This window comes from Somniosus microcephalus, chromosome 9 (assembly GCF_052327205.1).
Source record: "Somniosus microcephalus isolate GS21.2 chromosome 9, FLI_Smic_1.0, whole genome shotgun sequence".
NCBI classification, from domain to species: Eukaryota; Metazoa; Chordata; class Chondrichthyes; order Squaliformes; family Somniosidae; genus Somniosus; species Somniosus microcephalus.
This window is the reverse complement of record NC_140995.1, coordinates 123265411-123279391: the sequence shown is the minus strand read 5'-3', so window position 1 is coordinate 123279391 and position 13981 is coordinate 123265411. Positions and strand designations below refer to the sequence as shown.

At 53.0% G+C, this 13981-nt stretch overlaps 1 pseudogene; it reads right to left on the bottom strand.

The window, feature by feature from the left end:
- Nucleotides 1-375: 375 nt before the first annotated feature.
- On the bottom strand, nucleotides 376-1403 carry LOC147112650 (trace amine-associated receptor 4-like; annotated as a pseudogene).
- Between the last annotated feature and the right edge of the window lie 12578 nt (nucleotides 1404-13981).

The window sequence follows — 13981 nt, the reverse complement described above, 5'->3', positions numbered from 1 at the left end:
AATACAGGGGCAGGCTGTTGGCACTCAAGCCAGTGGCAGTTCTGTAATATCACATCGCCCTGCACAGGTACACCTTTTGTGAATTCAGTGTGGGTCTTCTGAACACTGATACTGCTTTATTAACATTTACAGTGTTGAGATTCCACTGCAGCACGTAGAACACATGTTTACATTAAATTGGGACAGAATTTATTATAAGTATCACAGGTTTACAGTCAAACTTTTTAAACACATTTCATGAGAAACATGGCGAACTATATTTCAATAGAATATGAAACATTTATGCCTCTAAAAGAAAGTGCTATTACAAAGGATACAGCTCATTGGTGCCACAAAGAACAGGTTAGTAACAATCCTCATCTTTGTAAAATGTGGTTACTCTGGGAACAAATTCATCATTGGAGAGTCATCTTCAAATATCTTACAGGAAATTATCATTTTTAATGCTTTGCGAAACCAGGGGTTAAAAAAAGGCATAAAGCGTTTGATTGCAAGTAGAATTGAAATAACCAAGCCATGCAAACACTTCGAATAATACTGGTGGTGTGGTGAAATTAATGTAAGGGTCAACAATAGTATTTATGAAAAATGGCAACCAGCAGATAATGAAGACTCCTACTACAAACCCCAGTTTTACAGCAGCCTTGTATTCTTTTTTGTGGGAACTTCCAGTATTATTTTTCTCTTTCGAATTCATTCTGTGTGTCATGTTTCCAATTGCTCGAGCATGCCTTCTTGCCACAAAAAATATCTTGAGATACATGTGTACAATAACCAAAATAGGAACAGAAAATGCAATCTGGATCCAGGTGGCCCCATAATTTATTAAATATCAGCACACAGCTGCCATGGCAGGAAATTGCACTGATATAATCCTCTATTCCGTTTACATTAGCGTCTGAGAAAATTAAACCAAATCCATAAACTACGGAGAACACCCAACTAAATGTAACAAATATACCAATTACAGGCAGAGTGATTTTTGTAGTGTAGAGTAAAGGATCACACACAGCATAGTAACAGTCAATGGCAATAAAACACAGATGGTAAATAGATGCTATTGTCAGCACCATATCAAGACCTGAATGGATTTTGCAAAATATATCTCCAAAGTACCAGCATGTGTCAACAGACCTAATCATACTAGAAGGCAAAACAATCAGCCCCACTAGAAAATCAGTTACATCTAGTGAAAGAACAAGATAATTGGTGGGTGTCTGTAGTTTCCTAAAATGTAAAATTGAAATCATCACCAACAAGTTTCCTAAAATTGTAATTATTATAATAATTACAAAGAGGATGTACTTTGCAACTGTTGACCTGTTGGTTTGGGGGCAGGAAGTGTTGACAAATTCAAAGCAGTATTAAGTGACTCCCATATCCTGAAGTTGTGTTGAATTCATTTTTCTTTTCTCAGTAAAATCTTGAGATGGGAATTGGACAATTCAGAAAATAAGTGTTTGCGGTAATCTTGGTCTAATGCTGAATCCTTCTATATTGGAAGTTAATTGTTGGCTTCTGTGGAAAGACACATTTAGTGCAATTCAATATGACTATTTCTCAGATCCTATGAAGCTCTGCTCCAAGCCATTGAATTTTAAATGCTGTGAAAACATTCATTGGAGTGTCCACACACTCAATATTTTTAATTAAGCTCTGGGTAAGCTACAAAAAGCGCAATGGAAGTCCAATTGTCTAATTTTAAACCCAGCTTGACACTATACTAGAGTTATAAAAGCACAGAACCTGACTCCAGAGTTGCACTGTCACTCTGTAGCAGTGCTGGTCATAGCATAAAAGAGCCTTGAAATGTGATTATTTGTCAGATCCAATGATTCCTGCAGTCACTCACTCGGTGGATGAAGATTAAGGGCTAGATTTTCAGTATAGGCAGTTTTGGGGCGCTAACCTTAGCGCCCACCCGAAGTTAGCGCCCGCCCCAAAGTAGCGCCCCGTTGCCGGGAATTCAGTGGCTTCGCCCTAAGAGGTTGGTGGAGCGCTAAAAGAGGCGTTCCACTACTATCTTTAGGCGCTAAGCCGGCGGTCCAGAGGGATAGCGCCCAGGCGGGGCGCAGCGCGGGTGCGGTCATTTTTGGACTGACAGCAGACCCCGTGGCGCCGACCAGCTCTTAAAGGGGGAAGGGACGAATTGGTCTGCTGCCACGCCCTGCACACTGCAGCCTTGCAAAGAGGCCTCAACACTGCTGCTCAGCCCCAGGGAGTCATGGCAACGCCAGAGAAGGCCCGTCAGCGTGCCCTGCGCTTCTCAGAGGGTGATCTGGACATAATGGTCACAGCTCTGGAGGTGAGGCGCAAGATCTTGTTCCCAGAGAGTGGGAGGAATCCAACCCACCACGACTACACCAAAGCCTGGAAGCAGATCGCCCAGAGGGTGACGTTCACCGGCGATGCCCCCAGGACCCACAAACAATGTCGTAAAAAATACAATGACCTGACCAGGATTGTCAAAGTGAGTAGCCTTTCCAGTCTCCTCCTCATTCTTGCATGTACACCTGACATGATGGGCAAAGGGAGCTGAAAGTCCTATTGGCCAGCCCTCAGCCAGCAGCATTGGGACAGTCATGAGCATCAAATGGCCATTCGGCACTCTACACTTTGGCCAAGCTATTCCACCATGGGAGGCTGTGCACACTACATCAGGGCTTCACTCTGGCCAAGCTATTCCACCATGGGAGGTAGTGCACACTACATCAGGGCTTCACTCTGGCCAAGCTATTCCACCATGGGAGGCTGTGCACACTACATCAGGGCTTCACTCTGGCCAAGCTATTCCACCATGGGAGGCTGTGCACACTACATCAGGGCTTCACTCTGGCCAAGCTATTCCACCATGGGAGGCAGTGCACACTACATCAGGGCTTCACTCTGGCCAAGCTATTCCACCATGGGAGGCAGTGCACACTACATCAGGGCTACACTGCGCACTTACAGCCCGTCCTTTCTCTTGCAGGCTAAAGTAGCCTTTAATCGCCAGGCCCTTGCCAGGGGTGGCCGTGCCAAGCTGCAGAAGCTCACTCGGCTGGAGGAGCGCGTGTGTGTGCTCATGGGAGCCCGTGTGATCGTCCCCACAGCGTGCGGAGTATCCGACCCTCCACTGCCCGGCAATGGTAAGGACCTCGCCTTTTGGCCCTCTCGCGTCGCACTGGCCCATCCGAGCTGCCTCCTTTGCCACTGTCCCACCAATGCGCTGAATGCCACCAGTCCTAACTCCCTCGCTGACGCCGTCTCCTCACTCTGAAGCTACTCTTGTGCATTCCTGCTTTCAGCTGGTGACGACCAGGACCCTGAAGCTGCCAGTGACAGCACCTCCGAGCAGGAGGAGGAGGAGGAGCAAGCCGGACCATCGGGGGAACAGTCACGTCCCGCAGGAGAGGAGGAAATGCTTGACACCTCCTCACTGGACGAGTGCCTGGAGGAACTGTCGCAGGGCAATGCAGCTTCTGGGACCAGTGGCATCCAGCCACCCAGGAGCCGTGCGCGTGGCCCGCGGCCTTCCCCCCAAAGGGGGGAAGGATCAGAGGGGAGTGCTGCTGATCGGCACACTCGCCGCCACCAACGTGGCAAGGGTCCCTTAGTTCGGCCCCCTCCTCCCCAGCGGGAGAGTCGCGACTCCAGTCCGGACACCTTCACCTCGGAGGAGGTGCGGAAGCTGGATAAGATGGCCAAGGATTCGGACCGGCGCCACACGGAGCTCATGAGCGTGGTGGGGCGCATGCCTGAGGCCATCGAGTCGCTGGCGACCAGTGTGCGCGAGTTCGGGGCAGCAACTGCCGCGAGTGGCCGCATGCTGACTGATGCCGTCAAGACCCTGGCGGATGTGATGCGCGCGCACACCAGGACAACAGGGGCACTCACTGCTGCCACACGCGCTGTCTCAGGCAGGCATCGCCAGGGCAGCCGCCGCGCTGGACCATCCCAGCAAGCCGCCCCTCGGCTGATTGTTGCGGATCCTGCAGTGCGGGCCCGGCCGAGTGCCGCCGTGCCACAGCACGAGCCAGCGCATCCCAGACGCCAGCTGGCCCACATTGCGCCATCCGTCGCCGCCATTCCCCCACTGGGGCGTCAAGGGCAAGCGGCTGCAGCTGATGGTGGCCAGGCTCAGGTGCGCCACTCAGCAGACGGCCCCTCGAGGCCCAAACGCCGTGTAGGCCGCCCCCCAGCGGCATCTGGCGGAAGGGCATCTGAGCCTCAGGCACCTTCCCCCAGCCTCGCAGCAGCCACTGGGCAGAGCTTGCGAAGGAGCAGCAGGCCGGGCAGGGGAGGCAAAAGGCTGGGCAAGGTCTCGCCCTCGCGGGCCACTCAGTAGAGGGTGTGGCCAGCTTTCCTTTTATATGGCGGTGGCCATCTTTATTTTGCCCATGGTTGTGTTGTTGGAGGGCTTATTTTTTGCGTTAGGCCGACGTTGAGGCCCGGTTTGAAGAAAGGTGGAGTGACTCCTCCCCAGTTTGTGGGAGTGAGTCGTTTGTTGGGCTTTTTGTGGGGCCCGTTTATTGTTTTTGGGGATTCATGTGGGAAGGGCTTTTCATTTTTGTGTAATAAAAAATTATCTTTATTCATGCAGTCTCCATGGTTGTTCTTCTTAGTGTTTGTTGGCTTCGCCGGCTGAGGGCTTGCGGAGCGCCTGCATTCATCTTCCCTCATGGCCCCTGGCCATTCCCTGACAGGGGGCTTAGAAGTACCGTGTAATAAGGTGGCGTCGTGCGGCCCTTGGCCCTGGTCGCTCCCTCCTGGGAACGTACTCCTGCTCCTCCTCCTCCTCCTCCTCATGCTCCTCCTGCTCCTCCTCCTGAGGTGCTGGTCCAACGTCAGGTGGCAGTGCCTGAGTCCTGCGGATAGCCAGGTTGTGTAGCATGCAGCAAACCACCACAAATTGGGAGACCCGGTCCGGCGAATACTGGAGAGCTCCTCCGGAGCGATCAAGGCAGCGGAACCGTTGCTTGAGGACCCCAATAGTTAGCTCGATGATGTTGCGGGTGGTTTGATGGCTCTCGTTGTAGGCCTCTTCAGCAGCGGTCCTGGGCGCGCGGAGCGGGGTCATGAGCCAGGTGCACAAAGGATAGCCTTTGTCCCCGAGTAGCCATCCTCTTGGGGGAGGCTGTGCCTGGAACATGTCATGCACAGTACTCTGCCGCAGGATAAAGGCATCGTGGCTGCTGCCTGGGAAGCTGGCATTGACTGCCATGATGCGCTGCTTGTGGTCACAGACCAGCTGCACATTCAGAGAATGGTAGCCCTTCCTGTTGCGATACTGCTCGCCATGCTCCAGAGGGGCCCGCAAAGCCACATGCGTACAGTCAATGGCGCCCTGCACCAAGGGGAATTCCCCGAGTCTGGAAAATCCCAATGCGCGCTGATGCTGGCTCTCCAGGGCCATGGGGAAGGAGATGAATTGGCTTCTCCTTCTGAACAGTGCTTCGGTCACCTGGCGGATGCAGCGATGCGCGCCGTACTGGGAGATGTTTGCTATGTCCCCAGCAGCGTATTGGAAGGAGCCGGTGGCATAGAAGTTCAATGCCACCGTCACCTTCACTTCCACCGACAGAGACGTCCTGCACCTGAGCTTTGGCCGCAGATCTCGGCGAAGCAGGTGGCAGCTCTCTGCAATCACCTCCTTTCGGAATCGGAGCCTTTTAACACATCGCGCGGCACTCATGTTTAGGTAGGAGCGCTGCTGGCGGTATAGCCTGACTGGGTAAGGCCTACGTGGCCGACACCTGTAGCCCCCTCTGCCTCTAGCCAGGGCTGCCCCTCTCACAATGCGTCTGCGAGCCCTACGGACATGGAGCTGCAGCTCCGCGTTGGCACCCCATGCAACCCCCATCAAATCCTGGCAAACACTCAAATTTCCAAAAGGCCACTTGCAGCGCTCTGGCCTGAGTCCAAAAATACCTGAGCTCTTGCTGCTTGAAACCAGTTAGCTATCCTCCTTGTTGTGTCTCCAGAAATGCGTTGCACAAGAGTGTTTTCTGAAAAAAGGCTGGCCTTTATACTGGAGAGCACGTCCCCTTTAATTTGCGCCCCCCGGGGCCCGCGCTGGTTGTGTTGCGTTCCTTTTTCCAAACGCTCCGGCTGCCAGCCGCACAATGGGGCGGTCTGACTGAAGTTTGGAATCGGGGCGCACAAAGGGCGTTGCACGAGGATGTGACGTAATTTTCTGCGCGCGCATCCAGGCGGGCGCTAAACTTTGTGCCGGCGCTAACGGGCAACTTAATTTGGGGTGGGGCGCAAACTGCGCTGCGCACGGGCGCTACACGCATAGCGCCCGAAAATCACTTCTCTTAAGGCGCTAACTGCTGGCGCTATCAACTGAAAATCTAGCCCTAACTGTTTAATTACAGATTTTTTTAAAAACCCAGTTCAGATGATCTGGCCATTATTCCTATTTGATTGTGTGGCTAAACAGCCAAACCTAATTTTGTCTTGGGTCAGCAGGGGTCACTGGATAATGATCAGAGAGGGGAACGCTGGCCAGTTTTCCCTTGCCCAAACCCAGAGATATTCTGTACAATTTTACTGCTTCTCCCACTATTCTAGCTGAGACAGAATGTATTCAGCACTTACCAGACATCATACTTGGAAGGTACTGCTCAGCATGATCCATCTATTCAACAAATAAACTCTATCAAGAGAGTCATCGAGGGAGCTCACAGATTTCATTTCTGTACGGGTTTGATTTAACTATTTTATTAACTCTGATGATGTATTTACGATGTAGCTACTGACCTGAAACTGGCCAATAGGTTCCACCCAAGCAGTACCTTCTTTATACCTTCTAGATTCTGCATGGATCCAACTAGAATTCTCCCAGCCAGGTCAGAACTCTGCCTGTGTAATTATACACCTACACAAAGCTCTGCTCCAATCCATTGGATTTTAAATGCTTTGAAAGTCCACACTCTCAATATTTTTAATTAAGCTCTGGGTAAGCTGAAAAAGTGCTATGGAGATCTAATAATCACTTTTTAAACCCAGCTCGACACTATACTAGAGTTATAAAGGTGCAGGACCGGACTCCAGAGTTCCACTGTCACTCTGTAGCGGTGCTCATCATAGAATGAAACAGCCTGGAAATGGCTCTGACCAATGCGCCTCTTCACAAGACAAGTTAAGGTAAAACAGAACTTTCATATTCTAATTAGTAAGAGCATTTACCAAATCGTACCACTTTTATAATGGAGCTGCATGACTGCAGCAGTGATTTTTTTAATTGAAAGTAAAATTAGAAGAAAATTTCAGTCATTCATTTCAAGTCAGCTGGAGTCACTATGATACAGGGCTGGAGGAGCTCTGTTGGTGCTCATCACTTCACATTTCACAGATATCCTCAAAACCTTACTGCAGTCAAATGAATACCTTAATCAGAGAATGCAGTTGTGCATGAAGAATGTTTCTGGGCTTTTGATGGTGAAATCTGGTAAGTGTTGATCCAACTCAAGTCTTTGTTTTCACTGATCCCTCTTTGTGATTTCTCTTGAAATATCTTCGATCCATTGCACGTACTGAATTACAGGGACATACTCCCCACTCTAACTTGAGAAGCATAAAGTATTGGTTTTGATTCCCAGTCTAATTGACGTGGAATAATGCAGCCAATTAGGCATTTCTGGTTTGAATCAGAGTAACCAATCTCCTTAATCTTCTGTCAAGTGTTATTGGTTCATTTAAATAATACATAACGGGCTAAAAATTCGGTATCGCCGCGCCAGGTCTTTAGTGCCTGAAATTTTGTGCTCGCCCGGATTCCCGTAGCGCCCGCCTGAAATTCAGTTGCGCCGCCCCAAGACGGAGGCGGGCGCTATTGCAGGGTTTGGCCGCCTCGTTTGGGGCGATGAAAGTCAGTTTCAGGCGTCCAGCTGCCGCTGCGGCACCCGATGCGGTGCGGCAGGCTGGGGTACTGCAGGCCTCCTCCTTCTCTTAAGGAGGAGCTGCCTGCAGCCGTGAGATCGCCGCTGGATTCCCCCGGCAAATGAGCCCGGCACCACGGAGAAGTGCCGGGCTCGCGGGAGTCAGACACCAATGCCGCGGGGGGGTGGTGCAGGAGTCCGGGGAGGGAGGTGCGGCCAGGCGGCCGCCGGGAAAGCGGCCGGCCGCCCCTCCACCTTTATGCGCCGGCCTCTCGGAGCTGCAAGGCACCGTTTTTCAAACGCTGTTTGCGGCCGCTACGGGCGAGGCGGCCGCAACTGAATTTGGCCATCGGCACGGAATAGCATTGGAACCGGGGCGCTGCGCACACCGATGACGTCATCGGTGCCGGCGCAGCGCTACCAGCTAACGCCGATTTTAGGGACCAACTGAATTTCGGGCGCTAAAAAACTTCTGGCGCAAACCACTCTATAGCCAATAAGTGGGCACAAACGCGACTGAATTTCTAGGCCAACATGTTTAATTAGAAAAACTCAAATGTCCTGGCAGGTAAACACAGAAACACAGAACAAAGAAAGCATGAAGGAGTTCAGACACTATAATATGCTTGAATTGACAATGTTTATTCGTATTTACTGCTGATTGTGGTATGTTGTTTAATCAGTTACTCCTTGTTTTACACATTGTATTAAACCCAACTTTACTAGAATTTAACAATGATTAAAGCCAAGTATTTCAAATGAATAAGAAAGATTAATTTTGTTCATTTTTTCAGTGTCTGCAAAAATTGTGCTAGAGTTTTGATACCTCCTGCTTATACTTAATTATGAATGCTACATTATATCTTGCCAGTCTATCAGTTAGTCAAGCCTTGTCTGTGTTTCACTGTGACTCAAAATTATGTCATACCTAACACATTTTATTAATTTTTTCCCTCTCTGAGTTTTTCCCTCTTTTAAAGTTACTGACCAGCACTTTGTGTAGTAGTTCCCCTGGTCCCCTGCTGTAGGTTTGGCAGGAGAGTCATGGAAAACTGGGATATATGGCGTAAATGGCCATTTACACTGTTTATTTGGGGTTCCTGCAACCCTATGGCAAGATAATCAGAGAAGTAGCCTCCAATGGCCTGCTCGATGAAAGCTCTAGTTGACCCATGGATCTGATTGTAGCACAGTATCAGTAATTTTAGGTGAGGTAGTGGAAGGATCTCAGGGCTAGATTTTCAGTATAGACAGTTTTGGGGCGCTAACCTTAGCGCCCGCCCGAAGTTAGCGCCCGCCCCAAAGTAGCGCCCCGTTGCCGGAAATTCAGTGGCTTCGCCCTAAGAGAGTGGTGGAGCGCTAAAAGAGGCGTTCCACTCCTACCTTTAGGCGCTAAGCCGGCGGTCCAGAGGGATAATGCCCAGGCGGGGCGCAGCGCGGGTGCGGTCATTTTTGCACTGACAGCAGACCCCGTGGTGCCGACCAGCTGTTAAAGGGGGAAGGGACGAATTGGTCTGCTGCCACGCCCTGCACACTGCAGCCTTGCAAAGAGGCCTCAACACTGCTGCTCAGCCCCAGGGAGTCATGGCAACGCCAGAGAAGGCCCGTCAGCGTGCCCTGCGCTTCTCAGAGGGTGATCTGGACATAATGGTCACAGCTCTGGAGGTGAGGCGCAAGATCTTGTTTCCAGAGAGCGGGAGGAATCCAACCCACCATGACTACACCAAAGCCTGGAAGCAGATCGCCCAGAGGGTGACGTTCACCGGCGATGCCCCCAGGACCCACAAACAATGTCGTAAAAAATACAACGATCTGACCAGGATTGTGAAGGTGAGTAGCCTTTCCAGTCTCCTCCTCATTCTTGCATGTACACCTGACATGATGGGCAAAGGGAGCTGAAAGTCCTATTGGCCAGCCCTCAGCCAGCAGCATTGGGACAGTCATGAGCATCAAATGGCCATTCGGCACTCTACACTTTGGCCAAGCTATTCCACCATGGGAGGCAGTGCACAGTACATCAGGGCTTCACTCTGTCCAAGCTATTCCACCATGGGAGGCAGTGCACAGTACATCAGGGCTTCACTCTGTCCAAGCTATTCCACCATGGGAGGCAGTACACTCTACATCAGGGCTTCACTCTGTCCAAGCTATTCCACCATGGGAGGCAGTGCACACTACATCAGGGCTTCACTGCGCACTTACAGCCCGTCCTTTCTCTTGCAGGCTAAAGTAGCGTTTAATCGCCAGGCCCGTGCCAGGGGTGGCCGCGCCAAGCTGCAGAAGCTCACTCGGCTGGAGGAGCGCGTGTGTGTGCTCATGGGAGCCCGTGTGATTGTCCCCACAGCGTGCGGTGTATCCGACCCTCCACTGCCCGGCAATGGTAAGGACCTCGCCTTTTGGCCCTCTCGCGTCGCACTGGCCCATCCGAGCTACCTCCTTTGCCACTGTCCCACCAATGCGCTGAATGCCACCAGTCCTAACTCCCTCGCTGACGCCGTCTCCTCACTCTGAAGCTACTCTTGTGCATTCCTGCTTTCAGCTGGTGACGACCAGGACCCTGAAGCTGCCAGTGACAGCACCTCCGACCAGGAGGAGGGGGAGGAGCAAGCCGGACTTTCGGGGGAACAGTCACGTCCCGCAGGAGAGGAGGAAATGCTTGACACCTCCTCACTGGACGAGTGCCTGGAGGAACTGTCGCAGGGCAATGCAGCTTCTGGGACCAGTGGCGTCCAGCCACCCAGCAGCCGTGCGCGTGGCCCGCGGCCTTCCCCCCAAAGGGGGGAAGGATCAGAGGGGAGTGCTGCTGCTCGGCACACTCGCCGTCACCAACGCGGCAAGGGTCCCCTAGTTCGGCCCCCTCCTCCCCAGCGGGAGAGTTGCGACTCCAGTCCGGACACCTTCACTTCGGAGGAGGTGCGGAAGCTGGATAAGATGGCCGACGACTCAGACCGGCGCCACACGGAGCTCATGAGCGTGGTGGGGCGCATGCCTGAGGCCATCGAGTCGCTGGCGACCAGTGTGCGCGAGTTCGGGGCAGCAACTGCCGCGAGTGGCCGCATGCTGACTGATGCCGTCAAGACCCTGGCGGATGTGATGCGCGTGCACACCAGGACCACAGGGGCACTCACTGCTGCCACACGCGCTGTCTCAGGCAGGCATCGCCAGGGCAGCCGCCGCGCTGGACCATCCCAGCAAGCCGCCCCTCGGCTGATTGCTGCGGATCCTGCAGTGCGGGCCCGGCCGAGTGCCACCGCGCCACAGCACCAGCCAGCGCATCCCAGACGCCAGCTGGCCCACATTGCGCCATCCGTCGCCGCCATTCCCCCACTGGGGCGTCAAGGGCAAGCGGCTGCAGCTGATGGTGGCCAGGCTCAGGTGCGCCACTCAGCAGACGGCCCCTCGAGGCCCAAACGCCATGTAGGCCACCCCCCCAGCGGCATCTGGTGGAAGGGCATCTGAGCCTCAGGCGCCTTCCCCCAGCCTCGCAGCAGCCACTGGGCAGAGCTTGCGAAGGAGCAGCAGGCCGGGCAGGGGAGGCAAAAGGCTGGCCAAGGTCTCGCCCTCGCGGACCACTCAGTAGAGGGTGTGGGCAGCTTTCCTTTAATATGGCGGTGGCCATCTTTATTTTGCCCATGGTTGTGCTTTTGGAGGGCTTATTTTTTGCGTTAGGCCGACGTTGAGGCCCGGTTTGAAGAAAGGTGGAGTGACTCCTCCCCAGTTTGTGGGAGTGAGTCATTTGTTGGGCTTTTTGTGGGGCCCGTTTATTGTTTTTGGGGAGTCATGTGAGAAGGGCTTTTCATTTTTGTGCAATAAAAAATTATCTTTATTCATGCAGTCTCCATGGTTGTTCTTCTTAGTGTTTGTTGGCTTCGCCGGCTGAGGGCTTGCGGAGCGGCTGCATTCATCTTCCCTCATGGCCCCTGGCCATTCCCTGACAGGGGGCTTAGAAGTACCGTGTAATAAGGTGGCGTCGTGCGGCCCTTGGCCCTGGTCGTTCCCTCCTGGGAACGTACTCCTGCTCCTCCTCCTCCTCCTCCTCCTCATGCTCCTCCTGCTCCTCCTCCTGAGGTGCTGGTCCAACGTCAGGTGGCAGTGCCTGAGTCCTGCGGATAGCCAGGTTGTGTAGCATGCAGCAAACCACCACAAATTGGGAGACCCGGTCCGGCGAATACTGGAGAGCTCCTCCGGAGCGATCAAGGCAGCGGAACCGCTGCTTGAGGACCCCAATAGTTAGCTCGATGATGTTGCGGGTGGTTTGATGGCTCTCGTTGTAGGCCTCTTCAGCAGCGGTCCTGGGCGCGCGGAGCGGGGTCATGAGCCAGGTGCACAAAGGATAGCCTTTGTCCCCGATGAGCCATCCTCTTGGGGGAGGCTGTGCCTGGAACATGTCATGCACAGTACTCTGCCGCAGGATAAAGGCATCGTGGCTGCTGCCTGGGAAGCTGGCATTGACTGCCATGATGCGCTGCTTGTGGTCACATACCAGCTGCACATTCAGAGAATGGTAGCCCTTCCTGTTGCGATACTGCTCGCCATGCTCCAGAGGGGCCCGCAAAGCCACATGCGTACAGTCAATGGCGCCCTGCACCAAGGGGAATTCCCCGAGTCTGGCAAATCCCAATGCGCGCTGATGCTGGCTCTCGAGGGCCATGGGGAAGGAGATGAATTGGCTTCTCCTTCTGAACAGTGCTTCGGTCACGTGGCGGATGCAGCGATGCGCGCCATACTGGGAGATGTTTGCTATGTCCCCAGCAGCGTATTGGAAGGAGCCGGTGGCATAGAAGTTCAATGCCACCGTCACCTTCACTTCCACCGACAGAGGCGTCCTGCACCTGAGCTTTGGCCGCAGATCTCGGCGAAGCAGGTGGCAGATCTCTGCAATCACCTCCTTTCGGAATCGGGGCCTTCTAACACATCGCGCGGCACTCATGTTTAGGTAGGAGCGCTGCTGGCGGTATAGCCTGACTGGGTAAGGCCTACGTGGCCGACGCCTGTAACCCCCTCTGCCTCTAGCCAGGGCTGCCCCTCTCACAATGCGTCTGCGAGCCCTACGGACATGGCGCTGCAGCTCCGCGTTGGCACCCCATGCAGCCCCCATCAAATCCTGGCAAACAGTCTAATTTCCAAATGGCCACTTGCAGCGCTATGGCCTGAGTCCAAAAATACCTGGCTCTTGCTGCTTGAAACCAGTTAGCTATCCTCCTTGTTGTGTCTCCAGAAATGCGTTGCACAAGACTGTTTTCTGAAAAAAGGCTGGCCTTTATACTGGAGAGGACGTTCCCTTTAATTAGCGCCCCCCGGGGCCCGCGCTGGTTGTGTTGCGTTCCTTTTTCCAAACGCTCCGGCCGCCCGCCGCACAATGGGGCGGTCCGACTGAAGTTTGCAATCGGGGCGGCCAAAGGGCGTTGCACGAGGATGTGACGTCATTTTCTGCGCGCGCATCCGGGCGGGCGCTAAACTTTGCGCCGGCGCTAACGGGCAACTTAATTTGGGGCGGGGTGCAAACTGCGCTGCACCCGGGCGCTACACGCATAACGCCCGGAAATCACTTCTCTTAAGGCGCTAACTGCTGGCGCAAGCGACTGAAAATCTAGCCCTCAAGGTTGTATTTTCTAACTGTTATTTTCCCCATATCAATGTATTAAGCATCAATATGGGAATAGTACCAGTCAGAAATATACCATTTGATATTCCTTAAAATAGAGTTTTATCGAGTGGTGAAGGTGATGATGAGTTGTCCTGATTTTTTGCTGTAACTTCAGCAGGAGATCAGCAGGATCCCTGGAGAAATGCCATAAACAGCTGAAAACTGTTGCTCACGCCCTTTATCTGGAGATTCCACTGATATCCTGCCGGAGTAATGTCAGGAGATCAGGAGAGTCCCCATGGAAATTCAGGGCCTCATTGACATTGGATGTATTTGGCTTGATGAATCAAATAGTCTTTTCTATTTCCAGACTTACTGGCTCCGAAATTCCACGCAGTGAGAAGCCCAGTGTTGGCCCTGCATTTGTGCTAATGAGACATGAGTTGCGCCCGCCAATGGTCTGGAGAGCTGTTTGCACCAGAATGCTGTGGGTCAGCTCATTTACATATCCATTGTAGGAGTTATTGGC